The following is a 16,788-nucleotide window of genomic DNA, read 5'->3' as shown; positions in this document are numbered from 1 at the left end:
TTCCAAAATAAAGAAGTATTTACAGGGTTATCTAAGAAACTAACACATTTTGAATCATCGGTCTGGGAAAAGTTTTCTACTTGGGACACGACTGAATTTTCTAAATATGGTGATATGTGAGCATTGAAATTTCCAAGGAAAGAGTCTACCGAATAGTTGCCTATGATGCTGCTGTTGTATGCTATGGCTTCGTTCTCTCCCTCCAGGTCCGTCACTATGTACTTTTGGTGCAGTTCTCGTTCAACCTTTATTTGATTTGGCTTCCTGTTGAAGGGTAACCACATGTGCGACCAATCAGTCGAAAAATATCCGTGGAGCTTCTCGGACCAATCCCTGCTAAGAATTAGACCATAAAATTCAGGGATGTCAGCAACTAGAATATCGATGACCTGGCACACCTTGGGGTTGGACGATAGTCTTATGTTCACTTGATTTAGTTCGCCTATCACTTCGACTTGTGATCGATCAAGTTGAACTATGCGTACTGCGGATTTTTGCGGTTGAACATTAAGTTTGGCACATATTGACTTGGGTAGAATATTGGTTGAAGCACCAGAATCAACCAAGCAGTTATGCACGTTTCTGTTAAAGATCTCGTAAGTGAGGAGGAAAGGGGGAGTGTGAGATCTAGACCTCCCTCCAATCAAGGCGATGTCATTTGAATCGATTTTATTGATCGCGTTGATTGGGGGTCTCCCTATATTATGAGAAGCTATAGCTGTAGGTAGAGGCGCAGTAGGTACGGCGTGTAACTCTTTCATCATGATCTTCTGTTGGTGTTTCAATTTGCTCAACTCGTACAGGGTGATATTAGCCCTAGTCTTCTTCACGTCGTCGATGATGTTATACTCCATTTCATCCGACACTATTAGTGTCTTTGATGGAGGCGATTGCTCTGATTGGACTGGGCTAAATGAGGTCGCTTTAGGGGTTGTCTTCTTTGTTGCGACCTTTTCTTTTGCTGGAGGGCTTGCGCCCTTCTGTTTTGGGGTAGTCTGGGGAGGATCAAGTTGATTTCTGCTTCTTGTACTAACCGGAAGTGCTTCTTGATCTTCCTCTTGTGGGAGGATGAAATCCCACATTCCTTGCAGTTCCACCACTTCTTAATCGTCGGTATGTGTTTCAACGGTGTTCTCTTCTTCTTCTTCTTCAGATTCCACGTTAGAGACCACGCTGGGTGGCTTCGTCTCCATAGGAGGATTTCTCTTAAAACTCCTAAAAGGCTTTCTTGGGGACGATTCTGTTACTTGTTTCCTGATATCAATCATCTCATTTGACATGGCCTTTAATACCTTTTGTAATCCTTCCATGTCGAAAGGATATTTCGTTTGCTTCTTCTTGGTTTCTTCTTTCAAAGAGATTTTCTTAGATTTACGCTCTTTGATTGTAGATCTCTTTTCTAGGGCTACTACTCGTCTTTCGACTGCTAATGCCTCAGCCAAATTTTCGACTAAGGTTGTCTTGCTTTCCCTATCTACGAAGATGGCCAAGTTTGAAGGTAAGGCAGTGATGTACCATTCGCATCTTACTTCCTCGCTGGGTTGGGAAGCAGCGGGGATTTTATTGAGGATCTTGTTGAACCGTAAGTTAAAATCTTTAATGGGTTCCCGAGCCTCAGCTTTAAGATTGGACAGATCATTGATCAGTGTCGCTGTCGATCTATCATCGCCGAATTTAGTGAGAAATTGATTTTGAAAAATATCCCAGCTGGTGATAGATCCGGAGGGTAGCGAGAAGTACCATGACCCGGCCATCCCTTGCATCGTATAGGGGAAGAGTCGGACCATGGCGTCTTCGTTGGTAACTCCGTTGAGATTAACAGAAAGCATGAAATTATTGATATGTTCTTCAGCTAGCATTCCAGTTTCTGGATTGAACTTTGGTAACCACTTCTCGGGATGGGCAGGTATTGGACTCAGGGGTGAAGGCATTAGAACCGCCCCAGGGTTGTTCCATGGAGATTGTGCCATCGCTGAGTTACTGGTTAGTAAAAGTGTAGAAGATGATCTTTGAGGTTGAGAAGATAGAGATGTTATGATCTTTGACGATTGTGGAGGAAGAGTTGCGGAAGATGGATGAGTGATTTGAGGTGGAGATGTGGGTGGTCGACTTTGCGGAGAGGGAGTTGAAATGGATGAGGTGGATGAAAGAGTCTCTCTGTCAGACTCTTGAAATGTTTTCCTTGCTCTTTTCCTAGTGGGGAGAGGGATTTCAGTTGGCTGAATGCCAAACTTTTCACTCTTCAATCGGGTCAGGGGATGAGCAGGGTTGTATTGCGAAGTCAAGCTGCTTTTAGATTTACCAGATTTCTGGTTAAAAATAGAGAATCCCTGGAGTTTACGGATCAATGTTTGAACTTCAGGGGGATCGACAATAAGTTGTTCTAATGTATCGGGATGTATAGCAGCGGTGGATGTCTGAGCGACTTCCAGTTCCGAGTTTAGTCGTATTGGGCAAGTCGGGGAAGTTGGTGAGGGTGATTTGCTCTTAGAATGGTATTTGGGTTTTGAATTATGTGCCATTCATAGCTGTGGCCCTCCTTCTAGCACCAGAAATGTTGAGGGCCCCGAGGTCGGGTCAACAACAAGGGGGATACCCACCCGGTCCGGAACCTGGTTGGCGGCTCCTTGCCCGTTTGGAGTAGCGGGTCCGACTGGGGGTAATGGGACCAGTTTCCCAATGTGATGGGTGTGTGTGTGTGCGTAGAGTCTGATGGTATTAATCTAAGGAAGAGGGGAAGGATTCTTCTAATCTAGTTTTAATTCTAACTGCTAAATTAACTCTATGCTAATGTAATCTAATGAAGAAAAATACATCTAATCTACGCTAACCCGGGGTGTTTTTCTTTTGTTATGCGATCTAGAAAGATTTCTAACAGCAGCCGGTAATAAAGATCATTCAACTGATATCAGAATATAAATCAATAAAGATAAACCATTCTGCATAAGAAGTTAGGCAGAGTAGTTGTGAACAGCATATCGCATAATCAGTTTTCTATATGTTAAACATAAATAAATGATCCCACCGTACAGAAGTGCCAAATGGTAATACAGACATTCATGCAATAACATACAAAGAACTCAGCCACATATCACTTTAGGAATACTAGCAGAATCTAGCCAAGAGATAAAAGTACCATTTATGACTAAGTTCACTAATAAACTTCAAGTAACAATGATTTATTTCTACTTGTTCTAACATCTGCTAAGAGTACAGAAGTGCAACATCAGTAACAGATATTAAAATGCAAACATAAATAAATCTCGATCCATCCATTCATCAAAAACCTCCTCTGAGGGTGCAGAAGTGCATGTTCTGAGGATAAGTTTTTTGACAGATTTTCGGACCCTTCTCCAAAAACCATAAGAAGGGTTAAATACTACTAACTAATCAATATTAATTACATGAAATTAGGGAATCGGCCTCAAATGACCGCCCATTTACTAAAAGCAACTTTATTTCTAAACTTAAAATCTAATTCCTGACCGTTTCTGTATATTCTCTTTAGTGCTATCAACAGTGTAATGCTTTCCTAGGAAGAGTCGGCTAGCCGCCTTCTTGTTTCACTCGGGAGATAAAAGTGGAAATAGCAGGAGCTGGCACTTCCTTCTGGCAGACCAGAAGATATTTTCAAAAACCTTTCTCTAGCTGGGTGTATTCGCCGTGTGTATACTTAGCGTGTCCCAGTTTCTTCTCGAACTGATTTTGCTGTTGCCGTTTTCGGTTTCCGGTCGCGAGAATCACTGAGTGGGTTAAGAGTCGTGCTGCATGGGCAACTCCCTGTGTTGAGAATTTCTTCCGTTCTTTGTTCCAGGTTTCCCTGGAGCGTTCTCCTTCTCATGCGCTTCTTTCTCTGCTTCACTAAGTCTTAGCTTCAGGATCTTTTCTGAATACGCTGCTTTTGTGCGCCTTTGACTCTGAGTCCTGGATAGTCTAATTTCATCAGTGCCGGTTGGCTGATAGCCTGGAATCTGCGGTTCTACTGCATGTGGCATCCATTTTGCGAAAGCATTCTCTCTTTGCTGATTGGCGCTTTCCTCTTTCCTTCAGATGTTTCCTGCATATAAACTTATATCAGTTGCGTGTCTTGCAGTCTACGCAAAGGAGGAGCGAAATGAAAAGACTTGACGTGAAAGCATTAATCTCTAATGAATGCATAATTCTGACATCCATTATCACTTGACTCTTCGATAAATGTAACGCAATCATTCCTAGATACTTAAGCATGCGGTCATTAAATTCTTTCAAGGCGCGTGCTTAATGCATGGGTCTATCGTGTGGTAAGTCTTTTCAGATCGCAGGTCGCATATCGCAAATCGCAAATATCGCAAGTTCTCGTTTAATGGTCACGTCGTATAGCGTAATGCTTGCGATTTGCGATATCGCATATCGGCGATCGCATTGCTCGAAGGTTTTTCTTTTAAGGGGCGCGTGTGAGGTATGCGATGCGATGAACTTCGCATCACAATTTCGCAGTATTTGTTTTTTGCGCTCGAGTTATGCTTCGGCCTTTCTTTGCGATGCGATTTGCGCCTTAGGGAGAGAAATACAAAAACTTTAGAAAAAGATTTTTTTTGGGATTTTCGTTCAGGGTCCCCTCTTCGCTTGACCTTATTGCTAATGTCAAATGAAAAAAGGGGGGTTGTTGGTGACCACAACAGGGGGTTAAATTAATAAATATTAGGAAATTTAAATAATAAAAAATGTAGTCTTTTTAAGTTTGTGAGAATTTTCAACATAATTATATATATTTAAAAAAAATAAAAATTATTTGAATTTATTAATATTTATCAAGATAGTCTTTCTTATTTAATAATGTAATTTTTAATGATACATAGATCATAAAAAAATATAATTTATATGTTTTTGACCATTAACCATTAAGAAAATGTGTTTCTAAAACAATTAATTCTATATGTCTTCATTGTTCAAAAAAAAAATCATTTATAGGTTGATCTTAATGTTGAAACTCAATTATTATTTCTATTTTATATATTTTTAAATATTTTTAATGAGTTATCTAAAACCTAAATGTTTTGGAATTTTTTGTTGGAATTTGAATTATTTTTGTTGACTCAATCATATAATGAATCTAGAAATATAAAATTAAAATGTTATTATTAAATTTCTAAAACAACACATTCATTTATATTAATTTTTTCCATATTAGTAATTACTCTAAAATTGTTTTAATTATTTATTAATAAAACAATAGATTATTAATATTATAAGATAATCCTTGTGATGGAATGCATTAATATCACAACTTAATCATTGTAATGGAATACATTAATATCTACATGATCATGATTATGTGGCCTTCTTCAGCACATAGATCTACTCTTAGATAGTCCAAAAACCACAAAAGAACTATTGAAAAACCCTCCCCTTTTAAATCACACAGAACTCCACCTAATTGAATTCCTTCCTAGACCATAACTCTTCCTCCTTCCTTGGTGGGGCAACTCTTCCTAAGATTGCTTCTCTAGACAATTTTTTCACTCCACACATGCAATCCTTTACATGTGTGTAGAATGGGCGTCTCTTTATATTTTTTTTTACACTTTTGTTTCAGTGACTTAAGGTTATCCTTGTCCATTCACAAATCCATATTTAGCCATTCAAAAAAATAATTAATTATTTAAGTTTTAAACCCATTGGTTTGGGTCTAAAACCTCATTATTGGGTAAATTACTCAACCAAATATTTTTTATGGGTTTTTTAGTTGGAAAATACTTTCCTAGTTATCTGAAATTTCAACATTTTTTAGATAATTATCTATTATTTTTTATTTCAGTAAATATTTTAGGAAAAGAGTAAATGCACCATTGAATTTGACATCTAATGATTTTTTATTATCTATGTAAATAATGTCTATTGTATAGTTTATTGAATTTCAATTAGATATTGAAGAATATTTAAAAATAAAATGATTTCTATTAGATTGTAGAGTTGAAAAGTTATTTGCTTAAAATGTTCATGGGATATGCATCTAGAAATCTATGTACCAATTCACCTTATGCTAATGGACCAAAGTAACCAAATTCACTTTAAGTACAAAAATAAATACATAAACTCCTTAAATCCATTATAATCCTCACACATTAGTGCAATTAAATATGGATAGCATATGTGAAAGTTGGAAAATTAGATATTATTGTGACAATGCAGTAATATTTATCCCAAATAACTATGAGTCTTCACCCATCATTGATCTAACATTGGTTTTCTTGAAGAAGAAAAAGTGACTACATGGACATGCTAGATTCTCATACATTTTAGTGAGATTTGGGGAAGGATTTCAGTAAAATAAGTGGATACAACTATGAACTCCACATTAACAAGGCCTTATTCAATGAGGAAATGTCTATATCTCTTTCTAGATTTTCTCTAATAATATTAAGATCAAATGTTTAAATTCAACCTTGAATTCCTATTCAACAAGGTAGATCTAAATACTTTGAGTAATTTTAAAAGGGCTATCTATCTAGAAAAATCAAATCAAAAAGATAATTTAAATACATTGATAATTGGCTAATAGAAATAGATACTTTGAACAATTTTAAAAGGGCTATCTATATCAACAAATCAAAATAATGAATTGAAATATATTTATAGCTTGCTAATAGAAATGGATATACCTTTGATGATGATGTCAATGCAATTTTCTAATAGAATGAGAAAGAGAACCTAAATATATTGATTGCTTGCTAATGGAAATGGACACTTTGAGCAATTTTAAAAGGAATATCTATCTCAACAAATCAAAAAAGAGAATTTAAATATATTGATAACTTGCTAATGGAAATGGATATAGCTTTGATGATTTTGTCAATGCCAAAAGAGAATTTAAATATATTGATAACTTGCTAATAGAAATAGATATACCTTTTATGAGGTTGCCAATGTCATCTTCTAATAGATGCAATGAAAAATTTTCAGGAGTAAGACATCCATCCAATTGAATAGAATAGTGTTTAAGAGCTATATCTAAAATTAGAAAATTCTTAAGGTTATTTAGATCTAAATAAATACAAAGCTTTTAAAACTTTAAGGAGTTAGGTTTTGGGTTTTTATGTTTTTATTATCTCTATAAGATTTGAACATTCGAAGGGTAAGGGTGTGGACGGTTTGCTAGGAAAGGGAGATTCCATCCACGAAGTTATGGAAGACCTTCTTGGGGATGGAATTTTCAACGTTGATGGAGTGGAGTGGCGGAGACACCGAAAATTGTCTAGTTTGGAATTCTCCACCAAACAATTGAGGGATTATAGCAGTGTTGTTTTCCGGGAGAATGCATTGAAACTTTCAAAAATTTTACCGAAGGTTTATCAAACTAAGCAAAGCACAATAGAAATGCAGGCATGCTTGTTAAATCATTCGGCTTTCAGAGTTTATAACTAGATTTAACTATTTTCCACTTACTCACACTTGGTTATCTTTTGTGAATGAATGTTAACAACGTCTCTTTCTGAGATCAACCATGGATGGAATCTCCAAGTTCGCGTTTGGACTAGAAGTCAATAGCTTATCCATGGATGACTCTGGACCGGGGGCAACTTTTTCAAAGGCTTTTGATACTGCAAATGGTTTGCTTTTCGCGCGTCATTATGACCCTATCTGGAAATTAAAAAGGTACTTCAACGTAGGGTCGGAGGTCATCATAAAGGAATGCATCAAAATCGTGGATGACTTTGTGTACGATGTCATTCGGAATAGAAGACATGAGATTTCACTGCAAACTATTAATGTAAGGCAACACCCACAACAGACTCCGTATTTAGTTTTGAAAACTTTTTTAATCATTTGATGAGTCTGTAGAGGGTTAGGGTTAGGGTTTATGTGTAAGAAAGAACAAATAAAATTGACCCGGTATTAGTTTTTAACTTTCTCTTCAAACAAATGCTACATCAACCGTTTTTTCATTTTCACCGTTTACTTGTTTCTCCCTACAGATGAAACCAGATTTGCTGTCTCGATTTATGGAAGTAACTGACAGTAATCAAGGCGATTACTCTGGGAACGATAAGTATCTACGAGATATTATTATTAACTTCATGATTGCTGGGCGGGATACCACTGCAACTACTCTTTCTTGGTTTTTCCATATGCTTTCGAAGACTCCAGATGTTGAAAAAAAGATTCTTCAAGAAATCTGTGAGCTGGTCAAGGAGAAAGAACGTGTGCCCCTGGAAGAAACTGTAACTAGGTTTTGTGAAAGTCTAACACATACAGTCTTGGACAAGATGCATTATCTTCATGCATCTTTATCAGAGGATTTGCGTCTCTATTCCCCTATTGGACAAGCTTCATTATCTTCCTGCAGCTTTAGCCTCTAGGCTTTGAGTCTCTATCCCCTTAATCAGTTAAGATGAGTATGGCTCAGATAGAGTTCTAATATTGAACGAAAAGGGAATACAATTCTGATATAGATCTTGTTTCCTCGATGTACGTCTAACACTATTATATTCTTTGTAGTTATAAAAAGTTCCCCAAATGTCAAAGTGGATAAGCATGGAAATAATTAGATTGTTTCAAATTAAGCATGGAAATAATTGAAACTCATTATTTGAAATTTGAAGTAGACAATAAACAATAAAATTTATGATTTGATATTTATGAAATCAACAACCATATGTTTTTATGATGGTATTCTTTATCCATCTGCCATAAACCTGTCATAATATATCAACACATTTCAGAATCAATCTGAAAAGCCTTGGAGAAGAAATATTGAAATATAAAACCGATATACAATGTGATAAACTATGCCCTCTAGTGATGAGCCAGAGATCTATAGTTTAGTGCTGTAACGCAAAAAGCTTCAAAGTATACAGTCATGCATGGAAGCAAATAGTTCACGCTCCATCTTCAACTAAATTCAACGAAATTACGTTTTTAACAAATTTAGCGTTTTTTAGACGTATTTCCTTATGCCAAGGCGAAAGCTTCTAAACGCACTGTTTCAATCACGATTGAAAATTCCATTCTACTTAAGTTCTGAAAATTTCTAGAGACAACTTTCCACCCACAACAGAACCAAAAAAAAATTCATTAATCACGGAAATCCACATGAACAAATAATTTCTACTAAGTTACTCCAACTTTGAGAAAATTCATCAATCACGGAAATCTACATACAAAGATTTTCCGATCATTAAGTTACTCCAAATCGAAATAGAGGGAGCGAAAAGATAAGAGAAAATCTCAAATATTTGTGCACGGAGGGCCAAAATCTTAACAGAAGTGCCAAATAAAACTTTGCGATCTCAAAAATAAGAACATTTCTCTGCAGAAATGACTAATTAAATATTGAAATTTGCTAGATCAGAACAGAGAGTTAAGGAAGCCTGTGAAAGATTGTGAATTCTTTTAGCTGCATAGAAATAGAGAGAAGCTCTTTCAAATTGATCCAATAATTTTTAGTGAAAAAAATACTTCTTTTCAACAATTTCAACAACCAAAGCACTAAGAAATAAATGCATCTAGGGAGCACTACTTTGCTTGTAATAGATGGAATGGTGATCAATAACAAGTACAATAAATATTTAATAACAATTTGAAAGGCTGATTCAAGAAAACCTGCTCTTATTCCTCCATATTACAATCCTAGATGGAGTGGGGGAGTTATTAAGAGCATGAAAGAGTGAATTTGATGGACAAGTTAATGAAACTATAGACACCTATTATTTGGAATTGGACACATGCTACTAATGGTTTGAAATGGATAATTATGTTATTACTAAATACACCTTTCCACTCCTATGATAAGTGTACTTGTAAGGTGTGTGTAACATTTTGTAGTCTTCACATTATCGTTAATACTTATTAGTATCAACTAACAAATGCCATGGTAAATTTTTAATAAAACTTTGTAAAAAAATAATTTAAACAAGGTTTAATCATCTAAATATTCATGGGATTTAGTGGTGTGAATTAAATCCATTGATATTGTGGCAATTACAAAAATATACTAGCATCTTTAAAATTAAAGATTCCCATCAATTTTTTTAATTAGTAAAATGATTAAAATTCCGAGAGACTCCTTCCAATGTAATAAGTGCATTTATAAACATAAAAAGGAGCACAACAATAATCGATCTGAATGGCAGAGAAACTAGTGAACAATCATTTATTTGTAGTGTCGCTTAGATGCCACAGAAAATAACTGGCAGTAATACCCTTCTTGTCTTAATTATGACCGGTAATTAATATTAAATCTCGAGGAATTATGTCGAGGTTCATATTCATTCAAACTTAACATTGAAAAACGCATATATCTAATGCAATATCTCAGCGTTTTAAACTCAAAATGCTACTTGGATTCTTTGTAGAATGACATGCTGAGTAATGGCGATCTCCTTTGTAGAATGACATGTTGAGTAATGGTAATCCCCTGTTGATTAGGGACACCAATCAAACGAAAAAAGTATAAACCTCTCATACTAAATTATAACATAACCTTAGGTTGAGCCTCCTGTGATTAAGACAAATCTGATTAGTTACAACTAACGTATGGAATTATAGCACGTGGTGTTCTTGTGGAATCACTCATATAAACCATAACACGTAGTATCGTTGAAGGTGATATCACTAACTATATTAAAACCTCCAGTAATAGACACCTGTTTTAAGATATATCGAAAAATTTCCATGGATGAATATGGATGAAAATAAACGTGGATTATTTTCATGGTGAGATTAATTTTCAGTGAAAAAAAACTAATATCAATATTATAAATATATTATTAGAATATATAGATATTTATTAATATCATAAAGACATTATTAGTTTAATATCTTAACATTTAATAAATAGGGGGATATACTGAATTAAAATGGTAAGAGAGGAGGCTATGCCCATTTATGTTTCACTAGACTAGAATAAATGTTTCAAGACATTAAAGTGGATTGAATAATGTACATTTCTGGATTGATTCTATTTCCCACTAAAGTGTCATTCATGCCATTCTAATTTGGACATTCTCAACCATAAAAGTTAAATACTAAACCATGAATTAATAAACATTTTAAAAGTTAAATACTAAACCATGAATTAATAAACATTTTCATTTATGACCTTGTGAACTATAAAGGTTAAATACTAAACATTGTGAAGCAAAAAAGTTAAATACTAAACCATGAATTAATAAACATTCTAATTTTGGACATTCTAGAACCATAAAAGTTTAATACTAAACCATGAATTAATAGACATTTTAATTTTGGACATTCTTAACTATAAAAGTTAAATACTTACCATTATGAACCAAAAAAATTAAATACTAAACCATGAATTAATAAACATTCTACTTTTGGACATTCTGAACCATAAAGGTTAAATATTAAACCATGGATTAATAAACCCTAAATATGACCAAAGCTAATATTCATATTCATATTATAAAAAATATGACAACATTAATATTAATATTATAATTATATGACTAAAATATGTGGACATTTATTAATATCATAAAGACATGACTAAATTAATCTCCTAAAATTTAATAAATAAGGGGATCTACTTAATTAAAATTGTTTGTAAGAGAACACGCCATATCATTTTTGTTTCACCGTACTCACGGTAAATGTTTCAACAAGATCGAATAAAGAATAAGATCATATATGAAAGCCCTCGTTAAATAGAGGCATCTACCTAATTGAAATTGTAAGAGAGGAAGCCATGCCCATTTATATATGCCCATTAGTAATGTGAAAACCAATTTACATTCTAAAATACAAAAAAGAACAAAATCCAAAGACAAATGAAAAGCCAGCTAAAAGAGCAAAAACCAAAAAAATTAGAAATGCAAGTAATAATAATAACATTAAATATTTTCACAACAAAAAAAATACATACACAACTCTTCTTAGATGCATTCACAATGTTGCCCATTTATGTTTCACCAAACTCGAACAAAAAATAAGATCATATATGAAATCCCTCATGTAGAAAGAAGCCAGTAGAGTGAAAAACAATTTGCATTTGAAAATGCAAAAAGAAAACACAAACTTAGCAATGCAAATGATCAAAGAAAAAGCATATTAGAAGATTACATCCAAAGTTTCAGCCATAATAATAACATTAAATATTTTCCCAACAAAGAAAATACATACACAACTCTCCTTAGATGCATTCACCGTGTTGCATTGTTTTTGTTGTAATTGGAAAACCTAAAACAATGACTATATAGTAATTGGAAGACATAAAAGCTAGGCCCTAAGGACCGAGAATATGTTGTCATTGGAAAAGATAAAACCAGGGCATAAAGACCCTAAAAATTCTAAAAACAGTGCATTATAGCATCTTATTTTAAATGGAGGCTTTGAACTAGTTGTTTCCTTGAGTCTTTGGGAAGGGCTAGTTATGCTTTGAAGTGCCTATTCCCTATCTAAAAACATTTCAATATGTTGTAATTGGAAAAGATAAAACGAGGGCATAAAGACCCTAGAAATGCTCAAGAACGGTGCATTATCGCATCTTATTTTAAATGGAGGCTTTGAACTAGTTGTTTCCTTGAATCTTTGGGAACCGCTAGTTATACTTTGAAGTGCCTATTCCCTATTAAAAAAAACATAGAAATATTTTTTGAACTAGTTATTTCCTTGAGTCTTTGGGATAAAAAACATAGAAATATTTTTTGAACTAGTTATTTCCTTGAGTCTTTGGGAACGGCTAGTTATGCTTTGAAGCGCCGTGCCTATCCCCCATCGAAAAACATAGAAATATTTTTGTGACAATGAAATATGCATACACACCTTTCTCTTGACAAAATGCATGCAAGCTGTTGCCCCAGGAAGCAACTAAAGAAACATGGCTTTAAACAAATGCATGCAAGGTGTTTCCACAGGAAAACTAAAAAAAGGCTTTAAAGACCCTAAAATGTTTTGAATAACAATGCATTATTCAATGAAAATTATCAGTACCAACACCTCATATTTTTAATTTTAAAATTCAAATGAGCAGCCGAGGGCTTTGACTAATGCTAAGTTCAACATGGAACTGCCCTTCTTGTGTGATTTGTGCCCCTTCCCTGTTTCGTTTAACGCGCGTAGAACAACTGGGAGGAAAAAGAACATGCAGCGTGTAGTGAAAGAAAAACATGCAGCGTGTAGTAAAAGAAAAGAAAACATGGCGCTGGATAATAGTTTCTCTTTAAACCGTTCCATTGGAAACAATAAAATCAATAAGAATGCAGTCATTGGTTCAAAAATCAGAACCTTAGGTTCAACTAAATATGGGCGGCACTCTGACCCATACAGATGGTAACAAGCGCTTAAGCACTGTGATTCATAAAGATGGTAACAAGCGCTTAAGCGAGACATGCAATGGGCCATTTAGGGGCACAATCATTTAAACGTTGACAGAATGACATCCCTATATGTGACCATTATTCTACAGCTTTGAGAGGATGCTTAATCCTTTTTTAAAGGACAACTATTCTCTGGTTGGCAGTGAAATTTCACAAAAAAGATGTTGATGAAAATTGGGAATATAATTTCACAAACGAGAACATGCTAATGAAAAGCTTTTGTGCCTCCTTGCCATACGAGATTTTGTACAGCAGCCTATTCACATATACAAGATTTTATAATGCCTTATTCTGCTAGGTTTTGCTAGAAAGTGTTACTTTGACCACCCACAACAATTTTTTCTACGTGCAACAAATTTCTTGTAATAAATACAACCTCAAGGGTCAAAATCAAAATTGCGTTACCATTCATTTGCATCTTTCTAAATATATCAATTTAAAAATATAAAGATTGGCAAGTAGAATGCTTACAACTTTCTCTTTTCAATTCTACCCATTCCATAAATACAGATCAACATAGCACAAATGTCCAACATCTTTGCATCCACCATCTGTACATAAATAATTTCTATTAGAATAAAAATTCAAAAAATACTAATAATAAATCTCCGTGAGCCATATATTTAAAAAAAATAAATTCATGACGGTGCAAACTCATTTTACGAATAAAATTCATGGCATTTTACCTGGATCCCAAAAGTCCCTCGCACAACCCGCCATGGCGCCATGGATTTCAGAAATGTAATACTGCAGCACTTAACACTTTTAGAATTTGGGGATTACTGAGCTGGAATACAATAAAAACATATTGCTGCTCAACATATAAAACAGGAAAGTGTAACGGACACCCAGGGTAGAGATTGGGGCTAGGATTTCATGCTGACATCCTTGTCAGTGAGACCAGAAGGCGTCCCTGCTTTTGGTGCGTTGTAATCACAACGGATACACTAGGATGTCAGTGATACCAAAAGGCGTCCCTGCTTTTGGTGCGTTGTAATCACAAATGGATACACGCCTGAGGCATCTGTAATCACATTCACATTTCAGAAGCAACTCTCCACCTGTCAAAGGCTCGTGAATAAGTTAGGTATCAAACGCTCATGAATGAGGTAGGTAAGAAAGATTCCCAGCGTTTTCAAAATTTTCTCTTTTAATTATTTCATTGTTATTCTCCTTTTTCTATATTTATAGATATATGAAATTTCATAACAGGGAAGTTTATTATAATTTAGTGATTGGTCAAGAGTTAAAATAATTATTTATCTTGAGTGAAAGAATGTGAAAAAGTACTTTACATTAATGCAACCAATTAAATAATTATTTATCTTGAGTGAAAGAATGTGAAAAAGTACTTTACATTAATGCAACCAATTAATTTTTTTTATTTTAGTTAATCCAATAATTTCAGGCATTATTGAGATTTCAGCTTCAGGCATTATTGATATTTCAGCTTCTTGATGATTTCAGTTAACATGGAATTTACCAGTAATTGACCTAAAGACTTGAATATTGATCAATTCAAATGATTTTAATCATCATTGATTTTATTTCAAAGTCTTGCACAATAAAATCTTAGTGAGTAACTTATCTATATAATTATTATATGAATATACGAGGAAAAAAAATTATAAAATATTTGTGAATATAAATAAAAAACTTCACCATAGAAGATAATTTATTAATTATCCCTAAAATATAACATTTTATAAAAGATCAAATATTTTGAAGTTTTGATTATTCACTTCTCTTTATTTTCCAAAATATATGAACGCTAGCTTTTTAAAATTAATTCCATTTCCAATATCATTAAATAATAAAACTATAAATGATTGTATTTTATAATATTAAATATTTTAAATGTTCATATTCATATAATAGAATATATTCAAAATATTAGTTGAATATATTATAGTTGATATTGTCAACTGTATTTCTTAACTAAATTATAAACTAAGATACATATACTGCAAATTTGATGTAGAACTTAAACTAGGTTATATTTCAAATTATAATGTTTTCTATAATATATAATAAAATTAATTTAAAAAGTTACTTTAATAAATTGTTATTAATGTTGTTAAATATTTGATTAATAGTTTCTGAATTTGTTTTAAGTATAAATGTTGAATGATGTTGCAGTGGCTAAAAAAATGAAAATAAAAATTTAAATGTATGTTCAATATTAGAAAGCTTTGTAGTATCCACAAAATAAAGTATTAATAAAATAATAATATTAATCATAAAATATGATATCAACTTACTAAAAAATTAATAAAAATGATAATTGAATTTGTTATATTATAATTTTATTTTTACTTGTAAAATTAGAAATATTTTTTTCCTTATGTAAAATATTCTAGTATGCACATTATATTAAAATAAATTCAAATAATAATAATTCATATTCACAATCTTCATATTTAAAAACATTCAATTAATAAATCTATAGCAACTTAATAAATTTAATTAATAAATCTATCATTAAAAATGTGAAATCTATATAATATAAATAATAGTCATTATAAATTGAATTAAAATTTATTTGAACATATAAACTTTAAAAAAATATTATATTTCAAACTTAATACCATATACATAATGATGTTTTTAATAAAATTTAAATTAAGAATTCTTATGAGGTGTGAATTTATAAATATAAATAATGTTATTTAGAAGGTGTATAAATTCATTTTAACTTAGGATATATTGAATTTAGAATTGTATTTTTTCTTTAAATTTTGTGCTCAAAAAAAGGTTTCACTTTGCAAATTTGGAAATTAAATTAACTAAAAAGGAAAAAAATACATCGAGCACTAGGATTTCACTTCGCAAAATTGTCGAACCTGTATTTTTTTTCTACTTTGGAGAGATACGATGAGGAGTCCACCATTCTCTTGGGTATTCATAGAGGTATATAAAGCAATGAGCTAAATTTTGATGGTGATTAGGAGTCTTGGTTGCGAAAAGAAAAATTGTAAAAGAACAACCACATGGTTTCCAACATCTAGCATTTTATTTCTTAAAGGATTTGGTTATGCGGTGGGTATTTCAAGATTTTGGCCATTTGTGTCACTGCATTCTCCCACCTTAGATGTAAGTATGATTTATAATTTTCTCAATTAGGCTCTTGAAGATGTAAATTTACATCTTCTTTTTTCAACTATGGTTGGCAGTCACTAAGTGGCAACTACATCCATGGATAATACTCCAAGAACATCCACTTGAAGGGATCTACTCGCCGAATTATCTTGTCGGGCCTAACCCCAAGGGCACCAAGGAGATTTTACCCCATGACTTCAAAATTAGCAAGGTACTTAGCAACAGGAACTCGACCAATTGAGTTATCCATTGGGGCTGAATCATGTTGTTTTTTACAATTCCCACACCTTAATCCACATCAAGTGCAATCCATAACCCATAAGCTTCTTCATGGCTCAATATTAATTTGTGGTCGATACCTTATATATCTCTA

General features: G+C 33.3%; 1 pseudogene; it reads left to right on the top strand.

The window, feature by feature from the left end:
• Positions 1-7,483: 7,483 nt before the first annotated feature.
• LOC149167261 (cytochrome P450 704C1 pseudogene) lies at positions 7,484-8,339 on the top strand (annotated as a pseudogene).
• Positions 8,340-16,788: the final 8,449 nt, after the last annotated feature.

Source organism: Pinus tabuliformis, chromosome 5_1, assembly GCF_031772625.1.
Source record: "Pinus tabuliformis cultivar Carrire ecotype Pingquan chromosome 5_1, CPIR1, whole genome shotgun sequence".
NCBI lineage: Eukaryota > Viridiplantae > Streptophyta > Pinopsida > Pinales > Pinaceae > Pinus > Pinus tabuliformis.
This window is presented reverse-complemented; position numbering and strand designations above follow the sequence as displayed.